Here is a 25,546-nt window from a genome sequence, read left to right on the forward strand (position 1 = left end):
AAGAATTTATAAGGAACCTCATCAAACAAATAGGCGTGGATTTTTAAAGAATTTTAAAGAAACCTCATCAGTCAAATAGGCGTGGATTTTTAAAGAATTTATAAGGAACCTCATCAGCCTAATAGGCGTAGATTTTTAAAGATTTTTCTAAGGACCCTAAACCGCCAAATAGGCGTGGATTTCTAAAGATTTTCTAAGGACCCTAAACAGCCAAATAGGCGCGGATTTTTAAAGGTTTTTCTAAGGACCCTAAACAGCCAAATAGGCGTGGATTTTTAAAGATTTTCTAAGGACCCTAAACAGCCAAATAGTCATATATTTATAAAGATTTTCTAAGGACCCTAAACAGCTAAATAGGTGTGGATTTTTTCAGATTTTTATAAGGACCCTACATTTAAATAGGCATGGATTTATAAGGAATTTTATAAGGAACCTCATCAGCTAAATATGCGTGATTTTTTAAAGAATTTTATAAGGACCCTAAACAGCTAAATAGGGTTGGGGTTTAAAGGATTTTTAGAACTGACAACTGTCCTTATAAAATCCAAAACCCATATATCTTCCCGCTGAAGTGAATATTTTTGCAATATATTAAAAGAAAAACACGAGACGGCGATGCAACAACAACTAACAACAATGAAGTGTATAATGTGGTTTTGGGTCCGTATAATGTGGCATTAAGTGATGGTGGTGGCGATAGCGTTGGAACACCTCTCGAAGAGTATTACATTTGTGCCACAATATCCGCTTTGTATTTGTAAAAGATATCAAAGGCATAAACCACTTAACATGAACATTGTGTGTATAATCGTGTGTGTATGTGTGTGTAGTACAGTAGTAGTAGTAAGTGCAACAGCAATATTCTTTATAATGCTCGGGCATAACTTCTTTACTTCACGATGGCATTGCTGTTATTTTATTCTTTGAAAAAAAATATACAAAAAAGAAATTGTTACATCGAAATGAAACAAAAACAAGAACACCAACACCATTGGCAGTAAAAATAATGTTAAAACTGTTATAAGATCTCGGGCTAAAGCCAAAGCCAGTAGGCAAAAGGATAATAATAATGGCAAATGGAAACAAGCAGCAAAAAAATAATAAAAAAAACAGGCACACAGATCTGCACACCAAATGCAATTCTCATGACCGACCATCCTTTTTCGCATTTCCCAACGAGACTGTGTCTATGAGTGTGTATCACACACACATATATACACCACATAGAAAGCCATCCTTGTGTTATACTTTAAAGGAAAATATCCTCAACTGCATTTAGTTGTAAATGGAGCAGAAATAAATTTCTTTATGCCTTTGTGGGCCAGCAAACACAGAATACTGTTACTACCACTACACAGTCAAGTGCAACGTGTGAATGAGAGCTCCATCCGTACAACAACGAGTCTAAAGAGCAACATTACCGTTTTGCTTTCCTTTGACACACACACACAAAGTATTTCCAGTGGCTTTGTATTTGCAGAAATAATATTATCTTACAATAAATGTACATTAATGGATAACAATATTGAAAAACGTGGCTAATGTCATTGCTTTTGTTCGAAATGGTTGGGTCGGATGGTTGGAAGGTTATTTGGATGGTTGTTTGTGTTAGACAGCAAACATTGCTTGTCAGTGCTATAACAATGGTGAAAAAGGATTAGAGGTTATCGTTGTCGAGGTTAAGAGATTGTAACTAATGGAGACCATAAAATTCTATATATGATATATAATTTAAGAATGAAATTACAAGGAATTATACTGAAAGATTTTGTTTTTAATTTTAAATAAGAGTTCAAATGAGGTTCTTTATAAAATTCTTTAAAAATCCACGCCTATTTGACTTTTGAGGTTCCATAGAAAATTCTTTAAAAATCCACAGCTATTTGGCCAATGAGGATCGATATAAATTTCTTTAAAAATCCACGCCTATTTGACTGTTGAGGTTCCATAGAAAATCTATTTGACTTTTCAGGTTCCATAGCCTATATTCCACGCCTATTTGGCCGATGAGATTCGATATAAATTTCTTTAAAAATCCACGCCTATTTGGCCGATGAGATTCGATATAAATTTCTTTAAAAATCCACGCCTATTTGGCCGATGAGATTCGATATAAATTTCTTTAAAAATCCACGCCTATTTGGCCGATGAGATTCGATATAAATTTCTTTAAAAATCCACGCCTATTTGGCCGATGAGATTCGATATAAATTTCTTTAAAAATCCACGCCTATTTGGCCGATGAGATTCGATATAAATTTCTTTAAAAATCCACGCCTATTTGGCCGATGAGATTCGATATAAATTTCTTTAAAAATCCACGCCTATTTGGCCGATGAGATTCGATATAAATTTCTTTAAAAATCCACGCCTATTTGGCCGATGAGATTCGATATAAATTTCTTTAAAAATCCACGCCTATTTGGCCGATGAGATTCGATATAAATTTCTTTAAAAATCCACGCCTATTTGGCCGATGAGATTCGATATAAATTTCTTTAAAAATCCACGCCTATTTGGCCGATGAGATTCGATATAAATTTCTTTAAAAATCCACGCCTATTTGGCCGATGAGATTCGATATAAATTTCTTTAAAAATCCACGCCTATTTGGCCGATGAGATTCGATATAAATTTCTTTAAAAATCCACGCCTATTTGGCCGATGAGATTCGATATAAATTTCTTTAAAAATCCACGCCTATTTGGCCGATGAGATTCGATATAAATTTCTTTAAAAATCCACGCCTATTTGGCCGATGAGATTCGATATAAATTTCTTTAAAAATCCACGCCTATTTGACTTTTGAGGTTCCATAGAAAATTCTTTAAAAATCCACAGCTATTTGGCCGATGAGGATCGATATAAATTTCTTTAAAAATCCACGTCTATTTGACTTTTCAGGTTCCATAGAAAATTCTTTAAAAATCCACGCCTATTTGGCCGATGAGATTCGATATAAATTTCTTTAAAAATCCACGTCTATTTGGCCGATGAGATTCCATAGAAATTTCTTTAAAAATCCACGCCTATTTGGCTGATGAGGATCGATATAAATTTCTTTAAAAATCCACGCCTATTTGGCTGATGAGGATCGATATAAATTTCTTTAAAAATCCACGGCTATTTCGCCCATGAGATTCGATATAAATTTCTTTAAAAATCCACGCCTATTTGGCTGATTAGGATCGATATAAAATTCTTTAAAAATCCACGCCTGTTTGGCCGATGAGGATCGATATAAATTTCTTTAAAAATCCACGCCTATTTGCCTGATTAGGATCGATATAAAATTCTTTAAAAATCCACGCCTGTTTGGCTGATGAGGATCGATATAAATTTCTTTAAAAATCCATAGAAAATTCTTTAAAAATCCACGCCTGTTTGGCTGATGAGGATCGATATAAATTTCTTTAAAAATCCATAGAAAATTCTTTAAAAATCCACGCCTGTTTGGCTGATGAGGATCGATATAAATTTCTTTAAAAATCCATAGACAATTTTTTAAAAATCCACGCCTATTTGACTGTTGAGGGTCCTTAGAAAAATCCTTTAAAAATCCACGTCTATTTGACTGTTGAGGTTGCATAGAAAATTCTTAAAAAATCCACGCCTATTTGACTGTTGAGGGTCCTTAGAAAAATCCTTTAAAAATCCACGTCTATTTGACTGTTGAGGTTGCATAGAAAATTCTTAAAAAATCCACGCCTATTTGACTGTTGAGGGTCCTTAGAAAAATCCTTTAAAAATCCACGCCTATTTGACTGTTGAGGGTCCTTAGAAAAATCCTTTAAAAATCCACGTCTATTTGACTGTTGAGGTTGCATAGAAAATTCTTAAAAAATCCACGCCTATTTGACTGTTGAGGGTCCTTAGAACAATCCTTTAAAAGTCCACGCCTATTTGACTGTTGAGGGTCCTTAGAACAATCCTTTAAAAATCCACGCCTATTTGACTGTTGAGGGTCCTTAGAAAAATCCTTTAAAACTCCACACCTATTTGACTGTTGAGGGTCCTTAGAAAAATGCTTTAAAAATCCACGCCTATTTGACTGTTGAGGGTCCTTAGAAAAATCCTTTAAAAATCCACGCCTATTTGACTGTTGAGGTTGCATCGTGGATTTTTAAAAATCCACGCCTATTTGACTGTTGAGGGTCCTTAGAACAATCCTTTAAAAGTCCACGCCTATTTGACTGTTGAGGGTCCTTAGAAAAATCCTTTAAAAGTCCACGCCTATTTGACTGTTGAGGGTCCTTAGAACAATCCTTTAAAAATCCACGCCTATTTGACTGTTGAGGGTCCTTAGAAAAATCCTTTAAAAATCCACGCCTATTTGACTATTGAGGGTCCTTAGAAAAATCCTTTAAAACTCCACACCTATTTGACTGTTGAGGGTCCTTAGAAAAATGCTTTAAAAATCCACGCCTATTTGACTGTTGAGGGTCCTTAGAAAAATCCTTTAAAAATCCACGACTATTTGACTTTTGAGGGTCCTTAGAAAAATCCTTTAAAACTCCACACCTATTTGACTGTTGAGGGTCCTTAGAAAAATCCTTTAAAAATCCACGACTTTTTGACAGTTGAGGGTCCTTAGAAAATTCTTTAAAAATCCACGCCTATTTGGCTGTTTAGAATCATTTTAAAACTCTTTAAAAATCCAAGGATTAAAGAATTTTTATGGTCTGTAAAAAAATTACATAATTTTTTTTATATTGCCATAAATATTACGTTTAAATATTTTTCATAACATATATAATATTATTACTCATACCACACATGTGCTGTACAAATTCCCATAGAAATATATTTTATTTTTCCCAGTTTCGAATATGTCATATTCATTTTGATTTATTTTTTCCATTGACAATATTTAAATAAAAAATATAAAAACAACAACAAAAATAAATCAAATATCCATTTATTTACAAAACAAAAGCTACACTTCTGCCCAACCAAATATAACCTCGCTGAAATGTTATTTGAAATAAAATAAAAAAAAACTTTCCAAAACGAAAATAACATTTTGTGTGCATTAAGTGGTACACTTTCATGCCATGAATTTCAATTCATATATATTTTTGTTTTCGATTTGGACATTTCTAAAACTCTGTTACCACCAAAAAGTGTCAACACTGGGGAAATCAATAGATGGTTGTTAAAAAGAATCGATGGTTCAAAACGAAAAAAATGTTGTTAGTTTTTTATTCGGAAATTCGAATAACAAACACATGTGTTACAATGGCAGGCAAACAAAGCCCCAAAGGATATGTCACGCATTTGTTGTTGTTGCTGTTGTGTTTTTGTTGCTTTGGATATTGTCACTTTTTGCCAGCATCCTCTAAATAGAATGTTGCCTAACCACAGGATCAAACAACAAAAAACTGAACAGTGTGGACATTAAAAAAAACTTTTGTCATGACATGGAGTGTGTGTGACCACCAGAAAGTAATAAAAAACTGAATTTTTGTTCAATTAAATTAAACAACATGTCATTTTGTATAACAATTATTATTAATAATAATATTTACACTTTATTTACCGCAAAACAGGACAGGACATTTCAAATTAATGAAGGTGTAATGGCGGGCAGGTTATTGAATTAAAGTGGTTAGTTTTAATTGTGGCAACAGGAAGGAAAAGTTCAACCAACAGTTAACATAACACATGGCTTATAACCCGACCACATTCAAAAAAAAAAAAAAAATAATAATAATAAAATAACAAAATATTCTCCACTTAAACAATTCCCCTTTTGTTTTTTCTCAACTTTTCCTCAACTTTTCTTTTCAGTTTGTATTTTTATAAACAATAAAAGTTTTTTGTTTTTGTTTTCCATTTCAAAACTTGGCTTAGCTTGTTGTGTTTTACGATATGTTTATTTGCCACTTGTTCTTCCTTCCTCTAACTTCTTGTCTTATTTGCCACACAGACACACACACACACACGGAGAGAGAAAAACAATCTTGTGCAAAGAATAACAAACAAATTCAACTTGGGAAAAATTATTTGGACATTTAGACAAATGCAGAGAATGGTATAATTTAGAGAAATAAACCAACTTGTGGCAATGCACAGAAAACAAAACCATTTGATAACATTGTTGGTTATTTGTATGTGTATTAGTGAACAGAAAAATAGAGGAAATTGCATACAAAATAAAACAACACAAGGCGGAAAGGGAAATGTTATCAACAATATATGGGAGGGAATGAGGATTTATTTGTTAAACAATAGGCGTAGATTTTTAAAGAATTTTTTGAGGAACCTCATCCAACAAATAGGCGGGGCATTTTAAAAAAAATTTTAAAGGACCCTCAACAGCCAAATAGGCGTGCATTTTTAAGGAATTTTCTAAAGAACCTCAACAGTCAAATAGGCGTGAATTTTTAAAGAATTTTTCAGAGAACCTCATCACCCAACTAGGCGTAGATTTTAAAGAATTTTTCAGGGAACCTCCTCAGCCAAATAGGCGTGGATTTTTAAAGAATTTTTCAGAGAACCTCATCACCCAAATAGGCGTGGATTTTTAAAGATTTTTTGAGGAACCTCATCCAACAAATAGGCGTGGATTTTTAGAGAATTTTTTTGAGGAACCTCATCCAACAAATAGGCGTGGATTTTTAAAGAATTTTTCAGTGAACCTCATCCAACAAATAGGCGTGGATTTTTAAAGATTTTTAAAGAGGCTTGGATTTTTTTTCAGAGAACCTCATCCAACAAATAGGCGTGGATTTTTAAAGAATTTTTCAGAGAACCTCATCCGACAAATAGTCGTGGATTTTTAAAGAATTTTTCAGAGAACCTCATCCAACAAATAGGCGTGGATTTTTAAAGAATTTTTCAGAGAACCTCATCCAACAAATAGGCGTGGATTTTTAAAGAATTTTTGTGAGGGACCTCATCCAACAAATAGGCGTGGATTTTTAAAGAATTTTTTTGAGGAACCTCAACCAACAAATAGGCGTGGATTTTTAAAGAATTTTTTTGAGAAACCTCATCCAACAAATAGGCGTGGATTTTTAAGAATTTTTTTGAGGAACCTCATCCAACAAATAGGCGTGAATTTTTAAAGAATTTTTCAGAGAACCTCATCCAACAAATAGGCGTGGATTTTTAAAGAATTGCATACAAAATAAAACAACACAAGGCGGAAAGGGAAATGTTATCAACAATATATGGGAGGGAATGAGGATTTATTTGTTAAACAATAGGCGTAGATTTTTAAAGAATTTTTTGAGGAACCTCATCCAACAAATAGGCGTGGATTTTAAAAAAAATTTTAAAGGACCCTCAACAGCCAAATAGGCGTGCATTTTTAAGGAATTTTCTAAAGAACCTCAACAGTCAAATAGGCGTGAATTTTTAAAGAATTTTTCAGAGAACCTCATCACCCAACTAGGCGTAGATTTTAAAGAATTTTTCAGGGAACCTCCTCAGCCAAATAGGCGTGGATTTTTAAAGAATTTTTCAGAGAACCTCATCACCCAAATAGGCGTGGATTTTTAAAGATTTTTTGAGGAACCTCATCCAACAAATAGGCGTGGATTTTTAAAGAATTTTTTTGAGGAACCTCATCCAACAAATAGGCGTGGATTTTTAAAGAATTTTTCAGTGAACCTCATCCAACAAATAGGCGTGGATTTTTAAAGAATTTTTCAGAGAACCTCATCCAACAAATAGGCGTGGATTTTTAAAGAATTTTTCAGAGAACCTCATCCGACAAATAGTCGTGGATTTTTAAAGAATCCGACAAATAGTCGTGGATTTTTAAAGAATTTTTCAGAGAACCTCATCCAACAAATAGGCGTGGATTTTTAAAGAATTTTTGTGAGGGACCTCATCCAACAAATAGGCGTGGATTTTTAAAGAATTTTTTTGAGGAACCTCAACCAACAAATAGGCGTGGATTTTTAAAGAATTTTTTTGAGAAACCTCATCCAACAAATAGGCGTGGATTTTTAAGAATTTTTTTGAGGAACCTCATCCAACAAATAGGCGTGAATTTTTAAAGAATTTTTCAGAGAACCTCATCCAACAAATAGGCGTGGATTTTTAAAGAATTTTTCAGAGAACCTCATCAGCCAAATAGGCGTGGATTTTTAAAGAATTTTTCAGAGAACCTCATCAGCCAAATAGGCGTGTATTTTTAAAGAATTTTTCCAAGAATCTCATCAGCCAAATAGGCGTGTATTTTTAAAGAATTTTTCAGAGAACTTCAGTCAAATTGGCGTGGATTTTTAAAGAATTTTAAATCGAACCTCATCAGCCAAATAGGCGTGGATTTTTAAAGAATTTCATATCGAACCTCCTCAGCCACATAGGCTTGGATTTTTAAAGAATTTTTCAGAGAACCTCCTCAGCCAAATAGGCGTGGATTTAAAAAAAAATTCTAAGAAGCTCATCAGCCAAATAGGCGTGGATTTAAAAAAAAAAAATTCTAAGAAGCTCATCAGCCACATAGGCGTGGATTTTTAAAGAATTTCATATCGAACCTCATCAGCCACATAGGCTTGGATTTTTAAAGAATTTTTCAGAGAACCTCCTCAGCCAAATAGGCGTGGATTTAAAAAAAAAAAAAAAAATTCTAAGAAGCTCATCAGCCACATAGGCGTGGATTTTTAAAGAATTTTTTAGAGAAACTTCTCTGTCAAATAGGCGTGGATTTTTTAAGAATTTTTCAGAGAATCTCCTCAGCCAAATAGCCGTGGATATTTAAAGAATTTTTCAGAGAATCTCCTCAGCCAAATAGCCGTGGATATTTAAAGAATTTTTTAAGGAACATCATTAGCCAAATATAGAGAACCTCTTCAATCGCATAGACGTGTATGTTTAAAGATTATTTCAGAGAACCTCTATTTTTAAAAACTACTCCATAGAACCTCTTCAATCGCATAGACGTGTATTTTTTAAGAACTTCTTCAGAGAAACTCCTGAGCCAAATAGGCGTAGATTTTTTTAATTGTTCGCAGAACCTCCTCAACCTTATCAGTTATAGAGAATCGTTAACAAATCCTAAGCATTTCAAAAAAATTAACAGGTCAAGAATTTTAAAATAAACCTATCAATATTTGATTATTCTTAGCCTGGTATCATTCCTACTGATCCTCCAAAGTTCACAATGTCATTATGTGACCTGGTCACCTAGGTACTAAACTTGTATGAATGATGTTAATGGCCTTCGTGATGCAATTTTTGAGTAAACGAACGAAGCTTTCACACTTTGTTGGCCACGTTGCATTGTGGCCCTGACAAATAAAAGATTCCTTTTGTACATCTGTCGGAGTTGTTAGTGAAAATGTAGAGATAATGGTGCGAATAATGCATCGGACAATGGCATGACAAATTTAAAACAACCACCCACCAACCCACAACCGTTCATCATCAAGTTTGTGAAGCTGTGGCGGAATTGAAGACAAATACTAACACCAAAATCGATGAACATAACTAACAAAACTGCACTTCTTCTGTCCCCTTCTCTTTCTGTCTGTACGTTTGAATGACTGCCTTGCAATGGCATGTACCCTAAGGAGATTTTTGTTGTTCTTTGTGGCTTTCATTTAACTAACTATAAGGTTAGTGGTCAATAGATGTTATTGTTGTTGTTTGGTGGTTGCCTCCAAGACGCCATGGCCGATTGTCTCTCGGTGAATAAATGCCATTGTTATTTGTCCATACTTTAGCATCAGGGCCAAGACAAGTAACATTGGTGAAAACCCCTCAATAAACAATTGTTCGACACACACACGTTCCTTGCCACATAGCCACAATGGGCAGGCATTCGACACCAGAACACACACATACATACGAAGAAAATCCATTTATATCAAAGTCCATGGTGGTATTGGTATTTCTTTCTTTGCACATTTTATTGAACTTTATAATACTCCGATGTGTTGTTGTTGTTCTTGCTATTCTGGTTCTAGATAGTAGTATATTTTTGGCCACAATAATAGTTATATGGATACTATTGTTGTTGTTACACCATTCCGTCTAATTGTTGTTATTGCACATTGTAATTGTTATAATACCCACAGACAATTGAAGAAGTAGACAAAGAAGTTATGGCCAAGCTTCGCACAGGGCCAAAAGCCATAATAAATATAGAATTGTAACTTCAAATGAGTTTGTGGTTTTGTACATTCAGTTTTGTACATTCATTCAGGATTATGTGGTCGATAAAATGGTAATTTAAAATATAATTTAAAATGAGAATAACTTTTGGTTTAAGAATAAAAATAAAGAAAAAAAGGCACACGCCTATTTGGCTGATGAGGTTCTTTAAAAAATTCTTTAAAAATCCACGCCTATTTGGCTGATGAGGTTCGGTATAAAATTCTTTAAAAATCCACGCCTATTTGGCTGATGAGGTTCGATATAAAATTCTTTAAAAATCCACGCCTATTTGGCTGATGAGGTTCTTTAAAAAATCCTTTAAAAATCCACGCCTATTTGCCTGGGGAGGTCCTTTATAAAATTCTTTAAAAATCCACGCCTATTTGGCTGATGAGGTTCTTTAAAAAAAATCTTTAAAAATCCACGCCTATTTGGGTGATGAGGTTCTTTAAAAAAAAAAAATACTTTAAAAAACCGCGCCTATTTGGGTGATGAGGTTCTTTAAAAAAAATACTTTAAAAAACCGCGCCTATTTGGGTGATGAGGTTCTTTAAAAAATCTTTAAAAATCCACGCCTATGTGGCTCATGAGGTTCTTTAAAAAATCTTTAAAAATCCACGCCTATTTGGCTGAAGAGGTTCCTTAAAAAATTCTTTAAAAATCCACGCCTATTTGGCTGATGAGGTTCTTTAAAAAATTCTTTAAAAATCCACGCCTCTTTGGCTGAGAAGTTCTTTAAAAAATTCTTTAAAAATCCACGCCTCTTTGGCTGAGGAGGTTCTTTAAAAAAATCTTTAAAAATCCACGCCTATTTGGCTGATGAGGTTCCTTAAAAAATTCTTTAAAAATCCACGCCTATTTTGCTGATGAGGTTCTTTAAAAAATTCTTTAAAAATCCACGCCTATTTGGCTGAGTTTCTTTAAAAAAATCTTTAAAAATCGACGCCTATTTGGCTGATGAGTTTCTTTAAAAAATTCTTTAAAAATCCGCGCCTATTTGGCTGATGAGGTTCGGTATAAAATTCTTTAAAAATCCACGCCTATTTGGCTGATGAGGTTCGGTATAAAATTCTTTAAAAATCCACGCCTATTTGGCTGATGAGGTTCGGTATAAAATTCTTTAAAAATCCACGCCTATTTGGCTGATGAGGTTCGATATAAAATTCTTTAAAAATCCACGCCTATTTGGCTGATGAGGTTCTTTAAAAAATTCTTTAAAAATCCACGCCTATTTGGCTGATGAGGGTCTTTAAAAAAATTCTTTAAAAATCCACGCCTATTTGGCTGATGAGGTTCGGTATAAAATTCTTTAAAAATCCACGCCTATTTGGCTGATGAGGTCCTTTATAAAATTCTTTAAAAATCCACGCCTATTTGCCTGAGGAGGTCCTTTATAAAATTCTTTAAAAATCCACGCCCATTTGCCTGAGGAGGTCCTTTATAAAATTCTTTAAAAATCCACGCCTATTTACCTTGGGAGGTCCTTTATAAAATTCTTTAAAAATCCACGCCTATTTTACTGAGAAGACCCTTTATAAAATTGTAGAAAAATCCACGCCTAATTGCCTGAGGAATTCTTTAAAAAATCTTTATGAATTTCGACCCACCTGATCACACTTTCATTTTGGCTCCTGCTGTCACCATACATAGTTTTCTTTTTTTAGTTTTGTTCGATTCTCTTTTGTTCTATGTATTGCCCACAAATTGAGCTACGTATTTACAACGCACACACACACACACATCCACATATACATATGTGTGAACATGTGTATCCACATTTATTGTTTATGTACAAATTGAAAAATTGCAGCAAAACAATTTTTCATTGTAAAACCATAACAACAACAACAACAAAAACAACAGTAACAAATAATATAAAGAGAGAGAAAAGGCAACGACGCATTGGCCATATCCATGTTGGCTATTGTTTTTAATAACGCTTCCAACAATGTGTCAATACAACAATGATTTATAACAGTCTATGTTCAATGTGATCAAATGACCAAAATAAAAAAAAGAAACGTCACACCACACACCCTCACCATCATCATCGGCAGCATTTAATGGTAAGCATAGCATAGCATGGTTGGAATGCGATGGCAACATATTTTATGAAGCTTATCCTCTCCTCTATTCCCTCTTCCCATCTCGGCCAACCACACTAAATAAAGTGAAAATTTTATATTGGCCAGTCGTAAATGTGGAAAACTGTTTAAATATTGATTAAATTTGCCCACAACCATACATTTAGCTACATAGCTGTCACCCGGCCAAACTCACTTCACCCATCCGTGGACACACACAATGGCCAACTCTGTGTAATAGACACTTTCCATAGATTCCCTTTCAATGTCGCTCCTCAGAGAACAATGAATGAATGAGTGAGTGAGTGAAGTGACTGAAGTGAAGTGAATCAACGGACGAGCGAACGGACGCTGAGGATGCTTTTGTGTTTATTAAATGAACTGTAATAGGATAACTATACAATATAATTGACAGGGAAGCCATAAATTGTGTAAGAAGAGAGAGAGCTATCGATAATATGGGGGTGCTGTGGAAAGATAAATTTAATAGAAGTTTTAAAAATATGCGAATTTTGAGGCATTACACAATCTTCGAACTCCACAAGCGTGGATTTTAAGGACCATAATAAGGCCCAGATGCTTGGATTTAAATAAAAATCTGGAGACCATAATCAGCTCTAGTGGCTTGGCTTTGAATGAATTTTTTATAGGCCAAAATCTGCTGTGAATGCCTGATATTTTTTGTATGGACCATAATTGTCTCTAGAAGCGTGGAGTTTTACAGACATTTTAGGAATCACAATTATCCCTAGAGGATATTTTAAAAGAATTTTTCATCAGTCGAAGGCCAAGATTTGCAATGAATTTAATAAGGATCCTCAGTTTTCAAGGGCGTGGATTTGAATTAAAATTTTAGGAACCCCCTCAGCGAAATATGCTTGGATTTTTAAATATAAGAAACCTCAAGTACTTTGAAGGTGTGGATTTTTAAAGAATATTAAGGAACCTCCATAGTTCTGAAGGCGTGGATTTTTCAAAAATTTTTAAGGCGCTCATCAGTTAAATAGGCGTGGATTTTTAAAGAACCTCATCAGCCAAATAGGCGTGGATTTAAAAAAAAATATTTTCAGAGGACTTTATCAGCCAAATAGGCGTGGATTTTTAAAGAATTTTTTAAAGAACCTCATCAGCCAAATAGGCGTGGATTTTTAAAGGCGTGGATTTTTAAAGTATTTTTTTGAGGAACCTCATCCAACAAATAGGCGTGGATTTTTAAAGAACCTCATCAGCCAAATAGGCGTGGATTTGTAAAGTATTTTTTAAAGAACCTCATCAGCCAAATAGGCGTGGATTTTTAAAGAATTTTTTAAAGAACCTCATCAGCCAAATAGGCGTGGATTTTTCAAGAATTTATAAAGGACCTCCTCAGGCAAATAGGCATGGATTTTTAAAGAATTTTATAAAGGACCTCCTTAGGCAAATAGGCATGGATTTTTAAAGAATTTTATAAAGGACCTCCCTAGGCAAATAGGCATGGATTTTTAAAGAATTTTATAAAAGACCTCCTTAGGCAAATATGCGTGGATTTTTAAAGAGTTTTTTATACACCTCTTCAGACAAGTAGGCGTGGATTTATAAAGAGTTTTTAATAGACCTATTCAGACAAATAGGCGTGGATTTTTAAAGATCTTTTTAACAGATCTCTTCGGAAAAATAGTTGTGGATTTTTAAAGAATTTTATAAAGGACCTCCTCCGACAAATAGTTGTGGATTGTTAAAGAATTGTATAAAGAATATCTGCAGACAAATAGGCGTGACTCTTTAAAGAATTTTATAAAGGACCCCCTCAGAAAAAATAGGCCTGGAGTTTAAAAGATTTTTATAAGCAACCTCCACAAATAAATTGTCGTAGATTTTAAAGGAATTTATAAGCAACCTCAAAAAAAAGACCAGTAAGAAAAGTAGTAAAAACGGACGGGGCCGACTATATGACACCCTTCACCACTTTGGGTATATTCAACAGATTAATCCAAACAGACGTCGCATTTTTAAAGGACAAGTAAAATGAAAGTGGATCTATAAACATGTCATTCTACAACCGATACTAATTTTTTATTATTTGGTCAGATATAGAACCTGTATCTAAATCTGAACAGATTTTCACAAAACTTGACACACATCATTCTAGACCTGATTCATTACGCTGTGCCAAATTTCGTGCAAATCGAATGATATATAGGGACTTTGGTGCACCATTTACATTAAATTGAGCGAAAATATATATGGGAGCTTTATCTAAATCTGAACCGATTTCCAGGAAACTTAACACACATCATTCTAGACCTAATTCATTATGCTGTGCCAAATTTGGAGCAAATCGAGAGTTATATAGGGATTTTGGTGCACCATTTACATGAAATCGGACGAAAATATATATGAGAGCTATATCTAAATCTGAACCGATTTACAGGAAACTTAACACACATCATTCTAGACCTGATTCATTACGCTGTGCCAAATTTCGTGCAAATCGAAAGATATATAAAGTCCCCATTTACATTAAATCGGACAAAAATATATATAGAAGCTATATCTAAATCTGAACCGATTTTCAGGAAACTTTACACACATCATTCAAGGCCTATTTCATTACGTTGTGCCGAATTTCGTGCAAATCGAAAGATATATAGGGACTTTGGTGCACCATTTACCTTAAATCGGACGAAAATATATATGGGAGCTATATCTAAATATGAATATGGGTTTTAAAAAAAATTGAATGAACAAATAGATATGGGTTTCATAGCACTTTTTTATAATACTGCCCAATTATTTTTAAAAGCATTTTTTTCATTTGTTTTATAATTTATTTCCTTATTTTTTCGAGTTCCCATTTGTCTTTTATATTTGGTTTACAACCTCTTCTTGGAGAACTATGGTGGACCATTATTACAAATGAAATCACAAAAATACTTTTGGTTTTAATTCAAATAAAAAAAAAACAAAATACCGAAAATAGTTTAACTTTTATCCTCTTTGTTGTTGATTTCATTGTTGTTATTAATTCACAAATGTTGTGAAAATACTTTAGTTTTAAGAATTGTTGCATACTTTTAGGATTTCATTGTTGTTAACCGGAAATATATATAAACGAAAAAAACAGCAAGTCAACTTTTTAACTGAACTTTATGAATATTTTCTCCCCCATCCCCTCTTCACCACTTTGCATAAACAATAAAAGTTTCTTAACAAAATTTTCAAGATGATGAAATAACTCTTTTTGAAAACTTGTTGTTGTTGCTGTTGTTCCGACTGTAGTAAATTTTTACTCTAAACAATATAAACCGAGGAAAATGAAAAACTCAGGACAAAAACAAAATGGTCGCTAGAAGGAAGGAAAAAAAACACAACAACAACATAAAGCAGAACTTTATATTCGACTTCAACGTTTTGGTCCATAAAGTCCTATTAATGGCAATAAAAACGGGGGACTGGAAGTTGGCCACAGTTGGTAAAGAAATGGTGCAGAAGTGAAAGAAAAATGGGAGAGAGAGAAGGAGAATGAAGGTAAACTGTAATGCAAAAACATGTTAGTTTATAATAAACTCTTGAAATGTTGTGTTGAGTTGTGCTGTCTTTATGAAGCTATAAAATAGTTAGCTTGCCGTTGTTTGAATCAAATGAAAGCGTAACACTAAGCGTTCTAATAAACAACTATAAAACGGATTTAGGAGGGATAAGTCGACGTATAAAACTACTTGTATGGATTACTAGAAGGGTAAAATTTGAGGAAATCGTCTTGGGTTTAACCCATAGTTAATTTTTTAACTTTCAAGCTAGTTTAGAGATATGGAACTAGCGAACTTGGAATTGATGGATACAACTATCAAGATTCGTGAGACCTAGGGATATTGGTCTCACGAATGTTGATATGGAGACTTTTTGAATATATTCCAGAATATATTTTACCTACAATAAGTTTTTAATTTTGTGTGGAGTGGAGCCTGAGCAACAATAACGGCGAAGCCAACCACATTTTGAAACTGTCCTTTGTTTCTCCGACACTACTGCCGATAAAGATTTAGGAGAGAAAGTAAAAATATATTCCTTTTGGTTGACAATATTTGTACCCTTCATGACACTGTGGTATATCGTATTATGTATTTTTCCATATGTTTGTTACAGGCAAAAGGAAACGAGATAGACACATGGTTTCTTTTGAGAATAAGCATAGAAGCACTTTCTGTGTAGATTTAAGCATGTCCATCCGTCTTTCCATGTTAATTTGTAAACAAAGTACAGGTCGCATTTATGATTAGAATTGTATGAAATTTGGCATAGCTCACTTATTTGGCCCACGGACAAACTCTATTAAAATTCAGAATTAGATATAGCTCCCATATATATTTTCGTCAGAATTAGGGTAAATGGAGTACCAATGTCCCTATATATCGTTCGATTTGTTCGAAACTTCGCATAGCGTACTGACTCGAGTCTAGAATAATGTGTCCCAAGTTACATGAAAATCGGTTCCGAATATATATTTTCCCAAATATATTTTCTTCCGATTTTATGTAAATAGTGCACAAATGTCTTTAAATATCTTTCCATTTGCACGAAATTCGGCGTAACATACTTAATAAAGTCTACAGTAATGTTTGTTAAGTTTCGTGAAAATCGGTTCAGATTTATATATAGCTCCCGTAAATATTTTCGTCAGATATAATGTGAATGGTATATCAATGTCCCAATTTATTTGCATGAAATTTGACACAGCGTACTGAATTGAGCCTAGAATGATGTGTACGACGTTTCTTGAAAATCGGTTCAGATTTAGATATAGGTCCCATATATATGTTCGATTTAATGTAAATGGTGCAAAAAAGTCCCTATATATCTTTCGATTTGCACGAAATTTGGCACAGCGTACTGAATTGAGTCTAGAATTATGTGTGGTAAGTTTCCTGAAAATCCGTTCAGATTTAGATATAGCTTCCATATACTTTTTCTTCCGATTTTATGAAAATTGTGCACTAAAAACACAAAGCTTTAGCAGAAATGTTGTACAATGTACTGAAATTTATAAAAATTAATCTCTGGCACTTTTCGTTAAAATCGTTACAGATTTAGATAAAGCTCCCACATATATATTGGGGAAAAATCAATAACTAAATATATATTTCTGAAGGCCCTAATAGATCGGAGATTTTTTCCAAAGTATAATATTGAGTGACTTGTCAAAGCCAGATTTTTTAAAATAAATACTTGCAAAGTCCTTGATAAAGCGTAACTTTTTTAAAAGAAAGCCTTGAAAGTCTCACAAGAGCTTACAATTTGTCCCACTAAATTTCGAAGACCTAACCGACCTACTTGTAAAGTCCTTGATAAAGCGAATTTTTTAACACAAAGCCTTGAAAGACTTACAAGAGCATAAATTTGTGTCCGACTAAATTTCGAACACCTACCCGAGCGTACATTTAAAAAAATATATGTTTTGGAGACCTACCAGAGCGTAGTTTAAAAAATATATATTTTTGGAAGACCTAACAGAGCGTGATTTCCATTTTATTAAAAATTTTCAAATATTTCATAAATTTTTAAAAGAATATTTTTGCAAGACCATAATTTTTTCCAAACAAAAGCCCTAACCAAAACGTCGAATTTGATTAAATTATTAGTTTGGGGGAAAATATATATTTCGGTGTAAATGGTTTAAAACAGTTATGACCGGTAAACTTCGATCATTTTTCCGATTTTATATACTTTAACCTCAATCATTCCTGAACGGAATCTACGAAACCAAAATTGCACATAATTGGATGTTACAGTATCGGAACCATAAACACCATTCACAATTTTAGCCGCTTGATACCGAATTTTCTCTTGGTTCACTTCCGTTTTAACAAATTGTAACTAACAAATGAATGCAACAAAAAAAAAAAAAAAAAAATCGCAAAATATTTTTTTTACTGCGAATTGTCACCCTTCCAACGAGCACTTTTTCCCCAATCTAATATTTTTTTTAATTTTATTAAATTTATCTGCACTTAATTGGGTGTGTCATTTTCAAAATTAATTTCAGTCACTCAAAAATATTCTTTTAATAACCTACGTTTTGCTAAACTCTCAAAAAAATATCCTTTAAAATTCTACCTACTTTTAGGATACAATCTTTGACACACTTTAAGTGCTAACATAAAAACAGCTCGACCTATAGATTTGCGTAATAATTTCTCTGCACTTGATTGCCCTTATAATTTTCAAATTAATTCCATTCATTTTTACTCTGCCCTTCCCATACCAAAGAACAATTCCTTTGGCTCATAAATATGATTATGTTGCTACTGCTGTGATTGTGTACAATCTACCAACAACAACAACAATTTGTATTCATCATAATAATTTAATTAACATTTAGTGTAAATGTCAGTTCCCTAATAAGTCTCACCAACAACCCTTCTTGATAAAAGAAATGGAAAACTTTTTCAATTGCCATAAAAACCATATTCCTTTGGTAGATTTAAAATTTAAAGATAATTTTTGGCACCCCTCCATTCACACACACACACACACAAATGTTCTTTCCTAATTTCCTTTGCATATGTTATGGCTCAATTTAAATCCTAACGCCTAGGCAATGATTTCAATTTGAATTTGTTGATTTCTTTAGTCTCCCCACAAACACAGTTGTTACATTTCAATTACAGACGTTGTACTTATTATTATTGTTGTTGGCTTTTTGTTGTATTGCTGTAATTATATTACTGTTGTTGGTGTAGCCAACTTGGCTTTTGTTTCTTATTACTTTTTAATTCAATTAATTAAAAAAGCCAAACGGCAAATAGAGAAATCATTGGTTGTACCAAAACTGTTCTGCTTCATTTAAATTCCATAGGACATTTGCTGCGGGTGTAACAATTTCGTTCTTTTTTTTTCTATTTTTGCAAAATATGCTAAATGGATTGCTGCAGAAGGATACAGTAAGGGATATTTTTGGATATTTCACGTGAATTCGTAATTTACCAATGGCAACCGGTGTTGGTGTCATTGCCGCATTCTATTGAATTGAATCGATAGCACAGTAATGCATTTCAATTATTCGTGTTGTTGTTATTTTGGAATTCATTCACATTTTTGTGATTACAATTTTTGTTTGGAATGCAGGTGTCCTGTTTTTGTTTTTGTTTTTTTTTTTTTTGTGGAGGATTATAGCGTAATTGTAATTAATTGAAAACGGGATGGAATTAGGAGTACAATTGCTTCTGATGGTCGCTGAACAACTATTCTATTAGAACCTTAAATAATATTTAAAACAAAATCTGCCTAATAGAACCTCAAGGATGTGTGCTAAAAAAATGCTCTCTTTTAGTAGTTCACAAAATATTAAAAAAAATTATACAGTTTATTAGAAGTTTAAAAAGTATTTTAACGAAAATATATATGGGACCTATATCTAAATCTGAACCAATTTCAACAAAACGTAACACTAGACTTTAGACTCGTTTCAATATCCTAAATATGATATCATGTCAATTGAACAGGATCTATGCATCATTAACAAAATAGGACTCAACTATATATGGGAGCTGTGTTTAAATATAAACCGATTTTAACAAAACTTCGCATACATCAATATAGACTTAATTCAGTACGCTGTACAGATTTTTCTCTCAGTCGGACAAATAGTTGGTGTTTGATGGACAATTTACACAAAAACGTACAAAACTATATATGGGTGCTATATCTAAATCGAAACCGATTTCCGCAAAACTTCACAGACACATTATTTAATATTTTTTTGTGGGCCTACCAGAGCGTAGACTTTCTTTTAAATATTTTTCATGGCCTTAACAAAGCGTATATTTTTTGAAAAGTATTTTTTGATTACCTTACATAGGTGTAGTTTTTTTTTTAAATTTTTGAAGGCCTACCAGAGGGTATTTTTTCTTTTAAATATTTTTCAGGGCCTTAACAATTCTTACAGCCCTTGTCTGAGCGTAGAGTTTTTGAAAAGTATTTTTGAAGGTCAAGCCCGAGCGTGCATTTACCACACTGTGGTAAAGGGTATTATGTCTTTGTGCATATGTTTGTAACAGGCAAAAGGAAACGAGATAGAAACATGGTTCCTTTTGAGAATATGCATAGAATCACTTTCTAGAATCACTTTCGGATTTATTATTCGAACTGGATGAAATTTGGTACAACTCATTCATTTGGCCCAAGGACGAACCCTATTGAAAAATTGGGAATTGGGAAAAATCGGTTCTGATTTAGATATAGCTCCTATATATATTCGTTCGATTAAAGGTAAATCGTGCACCAAAGTCACTAAATATCTTTCTATTTGCACGAAATTTGGCACAGCGTACTGAATTAAGACTAGAATGATGTGTGCTAAGTTTCGTGAAAATCGGTCCAGATTTAGATATAGTTCCCATATATATTTCCGTCCGATTTAAGGTAAATAGTGCACCAAAGTGCCTAAATATAATTCGATTTGCACGAAATTTGGCACAGCGTACTGAATAAAGACTAGAATGATGTGTGCTAAGTTTTGTGAAAATCGGTCTAGATTTAGATATTGCTCCCGCATATATTTTCGTCACATTTAAGGTAAATGGTGCACCAATTTCGATTTCGATTTGCACGAAAATTGGCACAGCGTACTGAATTATGCCTAGTATAATGTGCGCTAAGTTTCTTAAAAATCGGTTCAGATTTAGATATAGCTCCCATATATATTTTCGTCCGATTTAATGTAAATGGTGCACTAAAGACTCTATATATCTTTCGATTTGCACGAAATTTGGCACAGCGTACTGAATTAACTTTCGAATGATGTGTACTAGGTTTCGTGAAAATCGGTTCATATTTAGATGTAGCTCCCATACATATTTTAGTGCGATTTAATGTAAATGGTGCACCAAAGCCCGAATATATTTTTCGATTTGCACGAAATTGGGCATAGCGTACTAAATTGATGTGTGCTAAGTTTCGTAAAGATCTGTTCAGATTTAGATATAGTTCCCATATATATTTTCGTCCGATTTTACATATATGGTGCACCAAACACCTAATGTTTGTCCGATTAACACGAAATTATCACAACGTATCAAATTGAGACTTGAATGACGTTATTGGGTTCTGTTGAAATAGGTGCATATTCAGCCATAGCTTCCATATGTATTTCGAACGGGTGTCTGATTGAAATTAATTTTTGGACAGTGCGTCGTACCGAAGAGCGTGTATCAATTTTGCTGTAAATCGTTTCCCATAAATTTGTCCCATGGTACGCAGACGACTCTAAATCGGCCTGAATGAAATTATATTTATCATAGGTTGCAGAAAGACATGAGTATGTTCCTTCGAAGGAACATTGACATACAATGGTTAGGTTACATATGTCCGACTTTACTACTTCCCTTAGTGGTTTAAACTTATTTTTGGGGTGTTTTGGAGTTCCTAAACGGGCTTTTATCTTTTTAAAACTTAGTTTTGAGGACCTAACTAAATCGTATTTTTGTTTGAAGGTCTTAGGAAGGATTTGATCAAGGCGTAGATTAGTTTTTAATTTTTCAAGGCGTAGATTTTTTAAGAATTTTTTCAATGCGTAGATTTTTTTAGAATTTTTGTCAAGGCGTACATTTTTTTAGAAATTTTTCAAGACGTAGATTTTTCTTAGAATTTTTTCAAGGCATAAATTTTTTTACAAATTTTTCAAGGCGTAGATTTTTTGTAGAATTTTTTTTTAAAGCGAAATTTTTTTTAATTTTTTCAATGTTTGGATTTCATAAAAAATCATTTTTAAGCTATTCCTGCCTCGATATTTTTAAATTTACCTTTTGAGCTACTCTGGGCTGCAATTTTTAAAAATATTTTCTAGCTGGGGATTTGAAAAAAGGAAAAAGGCTATTGTTTGAAGGCGATTTCAACTTTTTTTGAGTGGCTACATTGGCCTATTTTAAAGTAGTTTAAAATTACTTATCAGAGCATAGCATTCTTCAAAAAAAAAAATATACATTTTTGCATTAAAAACACTATTTTCAAAACGCAAAACAAAATCTTTTTAATTTTTTTTTTCAATTATTTTGAACTAGATTTTTTATTTCTTGTTCATTTAAAAAATCCTTCCGTTTTTCGTATCATTTTTTCACAGTTAATTATAATAAAACTAAACCAAAAATTCTCCCCATTCTCTCCACATGTGAAGAGTAGCAGGAATTTAATTTCAATTCCAATTCCAAACATTTTTACATCAAGCAAGAAAACAACAACAAAAGCAACAAATATTTTTATTCGGATTTTTCTTTACTGGGATTTCATTTTAATAGCGTTTTTTTCTCTTGATGCCAAAGGGTGTGGGGAGTGGGAAAAACAACCTTCAGATTTGTTGTTTTCATGTGGTTTTTCACATCAGCATCAGTTAACTGAAATCAACTCAAGCCAAAAACTTACATATACACAATGACACACACACACAAACGCTCACATACACAGGAAGAAATTCCAAAGTTTATTATGTGCAAAAAATGTACTAAGTTTATGTAATACATGGTGTTGGTGGTAGTTGTGTTGGTGGTTGTGCTACTGCTGGTAATGTATATGCTGGTTGTCACTATCTGTGTGTATATATGTGTGAGTGTGTGGAACTTACCACCAGCATTGCTGTTATCATCAACAACAGTGTCCTTGCATGGCAGCTTTAATGGTTGTTCTGCCATGATTTAATTTTTTTGTGCAAAATACCAAAGCGGTAGAGGTCACTTAAATGTATACTCCCCTGTTCCTCTCTCTCTTCAATCCCCTCATTGGCTGTTGTGTTGTTGTCTGTCCATCTTCTTCATGTTTTTCAAACTGGACAGCAAAAAACATTTCCAAAACCAAAAATGCGAAACATAACAAAATCTCATTTTAATTTTACTTTTCATCCCATTAAACATTTCATTTGTGGTTTGCCATTCTCGCCCCGCTCTCTATCCCCGATTCTACCGATGTTTAGTTTCACTTCATACATATGTGTATTGATGTTGTTGTTGGTAGTTGTTTTTGGCATTTCAATCCTTTTTGCATTATTTGGGGAAAAGTTTCAGGGTTTTTTTTTTTGTTTTGGCAAATTGTTAAAAGACCCCAAGCTCAGGGTTAATTCAATGGAATTCCCGCCCATATAATATTCGGGCCAAGGGTGAATATGTGTTAATTGTTATTGTGGACAAGAAGTTACATGTTATTGTTTTTCTTTGGTCAGCAACAATTAGAGCTTGAGTTTTCACAATTGCAGTAAGAGCGAGAAAAATAACAATTTTGTAACCGAAACTAAAAACTAGTTATTGACATATTTTTTAAATATACACCTTGGTAATTCGAAAAAAAACCTTCAAAAAATATATTTCTTTTTAATCGACATCTTGGTAATTCGAAAAATATTGTTTAAATTTTAATTCTGACATATATTCCGAATATTACCAATAGTCAGTACAGCCCTTCTAATTACTTGTCCATATTCCCTTCACCATGGGTTGTGTTGTGATGTTCGGTTTATAATTGTAGCCTATCGATCGAATCAAAAAAAAAAAAAACAAGTTTCATAAGCTCTTTCAAAGAAGAAAGAATACCTGCAGATCTTCCATAGAAAGAGGGATAGCTGCAGATCTTCCAAAGAAAGAAGAATATCAGCAGTTCTTCCACAGGAAGAAGACTCCTCCAGCCTTTCCTCAGGAAGAAGAATTTCTGTATCTCTTCCACAGGAATAAGAGTACCTGCAGCTCTTCAACAGTAAGAAGAATACCTACAGTTCTCTTCTAGGACGGATGAAGAATACCTCCAGGTCTGCTTTTGGAAGATGGATACCAGCAGCTCTTCCACAGGAAGACGAATACCTGCAGCTGTTTCAAAGGAAGAAGAATTCTTGCAGCTCTGCTATAGGAGGAAGAATACCTCCAGCTCTTCCATAGGAAGAAGAATACTTTGGACTCTTTCAAAGAAAACAGAATATCTGCAGCTCTTTCAAAGGAAGAATAATACCTTCAACTCTTCCACAGGAAGAGGAATACCTACAGCTATAGGAAGATAATACCTCCAAATTTCCTATAGGAAGAAAATTACATGCAGCTCTTTCAAAGGACGAAGAATAGCTGCAGATCTTCCAAAGAAAGAAGAATAGCAGCAGTTCTTCCACAGAAAGAAGACCCCTGCAGCTCTCCCACAGGAAGAAGACTCCTGCAGCCTTCCCACAGGAAGAAGAATGTCTGCATCTCTTTCAAAGGAAGAATGCAGCTCTTCCACAGAAATAATAAAATCTGCAGCTCTTCCACAGGAATAAGAATACCTGCAGTTTTTCAACAGTAAGAAGAATACCTACAGTTCTTCTCTTGCACAGAAGAATACCTACAGCTGTTCCAAAGGAAGAAGAATACCTACAGCCCTGCTATAGGAGGAAGAATACCTCCAGCTCTCCCATAGGAAGAAGAATACTTTGGGCTCTTTCAAAGAAAACAGAATATCTGCAGCTCTTTCAAAGGAAGAATAATACCTTCAACTCTTCCACAGGAAGATGAATACCCAGAGTTTTCCTATAGGAAGAGAAATACCTCTAAATTTCCTATAGGAATAAAGTTACATGCAGCTCTTCTATGGGAAGATCAATACCTACAGTTCTTCCATAGGAAGAAGAATAGCTTCAGCTCTTCCACAGGAAACTGAATATCTGCAGCTGTTTTAAAGGAAGAATAATACTTTTTCTGCTCTTTTAATGGATCATCAGAAGAATACCTGCAGCCCTCCTAAAGGAAGAAGAGTACCTCCAGCTCTTCCACAGGAAGATGAATCCCTGCAGCTCTTTCAAAGAAGGAATAATTCCTGCAGCTCTTCCATAGGAAGAAGAATACCAGCAGTTCTTCCGCAGGAATAAGACTCCCAGAGCTCTTTCATAGGAAGAAGAATACCTGCAGCTCTTCCACAGGAAAAGGAATGCCTGCAACTATTCCATAGGAAAAGGAATTCCTGGTGCTCTTTCAAAGGAAAAATAATACCTGCAGGTCTTTCACAGTTAGAGAAATATTATAAATAATTCCACAGCGGCCTCTGGAGCGACCAGAAAAACCGACAAAAATTAAGTATTTGGTTCATTTCATCCCCTAAATATTAACCGATCTTTACCAAACTCTTGGGGCTATACAAAGCTATAATACCCTGACAACATAGTTGTGTAGGGTATAAAAACCTACGTGCTACGTGTGCTGAGTTTCGTAAAAAGCGGTTCAGATTTAGATAGAGCTCCCATATATAGTTTCGCCCGATTTTAGGTAAATGGTGTACCAAAGTCCTTATATATCTTTCGATTTGCACGAAATTTGGGACAGCGTACTGAATTAAGCCTAGAACGATGTGTGCTAAGTTTTGTAAAAATCGTT

At 33.8% G+C, this 25,546-nt stretch overlaps 1 protein-coding gene across 1 annotated transcript in view; it reads right to left on the reverse strand.

The window, feature by feature from the left end:
* LOC133327421 (dystrophin-like) overlaps positions 1–25,546 on the reverse strand; it is a 203,249-nt gene that overhangs the window by 143,783 nt on the left and 33,920 nt on the right. The gene's annotated exons all lie outside the window — the stretch shown is intronic.

This window comes from Musca vetustissima, unplaced genomic scaffold (genome assembly GCF_032173495.1).
Source record: "Musca vetustissima isolate MV318-11 ecotype Yass unplaced genomic scaffold, APGP_CSIRO_Mvet_v1 utg3975, whole genome shotgun sequence".
Taxonomy (NCBI): Eukaryota; Metazoa; Arthropoda; class Insecta; order Diptera; family Muscidae; genus Musca; species Musca vetustissima.